The following is a 1,175-nucleotide window of genomic DNA, read 5'->3' on the forward strand; positions in this document are numbered from 1 at the left end:
TGTTTGCATGTATTAGCTCTAGAATTACCACAGTTATCCAAGTAACGTGGGTACGATCTAAGGAACCATAACTGATTTAATGAGCCATTCGCGGTTTCACCTTAATGCGGCTTGTACTGAGACATGCATGGCTTAATCTTTGAGACAAGCATATGACTACTGGCAGGATCAACCAGGGAGCTGCGTCAACTAGAGCTGAGCAGCCGGCCGCCCGGGAGTGTGTCCCAGGGGCCCGCGCGAACACGCAAGCGTCCGCTCAATTATTCTGCAAACAGGAGGAGGCTGAGCTCCCCTGCACAATACACCTCGAAACCCTCTCAGGTCCCGGCGGCGCGCAGCGCCGTCCTAAGTACTTGGTCGGGTTCGAGAGAGGCGCAATCGCCCGGAGTTAGGCGAGTAGACGCTTTAGGTGCGACCACCCGTGCTCCCAACTGAGCTTGCCGCTGCCGACAGAGGCCCGGGAGCGTGCTGTCGTGGCATTGCCGGCGGGAGACAACACGCGCCACCTACGGTGACCGGCAGCTCCAACGCCAGCGCCACAGAAGGGCAAAGGCCCCACGTGGGTGCCGAAGCGAACTCTCCCAGCACAGCGCACGTGCCAACACGTCTGCACAACTGCGATACAAACCACCAGCGAGAACCGCTGGGGCGACCGAGCAGCAGACGGCGTCGCGGCGCCGAGTGCCGGGCGGCGGCGCATCCTCAACGCACACAGTCCTCAGTCGGACCAGCACACTGCAGATGTCCACCGCGCTTCGCACCGGGCCCGCGAGGACCCACTTTGGCCGCCCGGCGCCGCGCGCAGGGTGCCCCGGCGCGCAGCTGCGCCGCCTGCCGCGTCCGTCGGCCGGCGCGCCTGCCACTGGGCGCCCCCACCAGCCGGCTGTAGCGCGTGCGCCCACGCACCGCGCGGCCAGCACGCCGGGCGGCCCCCCCTCACCGGCCGGGGACGGTCCCACCCAGCCACCGCCGCGTATCGCTTCACACACAGATTTGCCCTTACTGATTTACCTCCAGCAACAACAACCGCACCACAATGGGTTTACCAGTTGTTCATTTGCGTTGCGTCACGTCACCAGCAAACGTAGACGTCCATCCCAGTTTGCAAATGCAACGATTATTGCATACCTGTCTGTTAGGTGTCACGACACACTACGTCTGCCCACATACACGCA

The 1,175-nt window shown here is 62.7% G+C and overlaps 1 non-coding gene across 1 annotated transcript in view; it reads right to left on the minus strand.

Annotated features, from left to right (window-relative positions):
- Window positions 1-179, minus strand: part of LOC126110793 (small subunit ribosomal RNA) — a 1,909-nt gene extending 1,730 nt beyond the window's left edge. The window contains exon 1 of the ribosomal RNA XR_007523944.1: window positions 1-179. This exon is cut by the window's left edge and continues 1,730 nt beyond it. This is a non-coding gene — a ribosomal RNA (small subunit ribosomal RNA).
- Between the last annotated feature and the right edge of the window lie 996 nt (window positions 180-1,175).

This window comes from Schistocerca cancellata, unplaced genomic scaffold (genome assembly GCF_023864275.1).
Source record: "Schistocerca cancellata isolate TAMUIC-IGC-003103 unplaced genomic scaffold, iqSchCanc2.1 HiC_scaffold_37, whole genome shotgun sequence".
Lineage (NCBI taxonomy): Eukaryota > Metazoa > Arthropoda > Insecta > Orthoptera > Acrididae > Schistocerca > Schistocerca cancellata.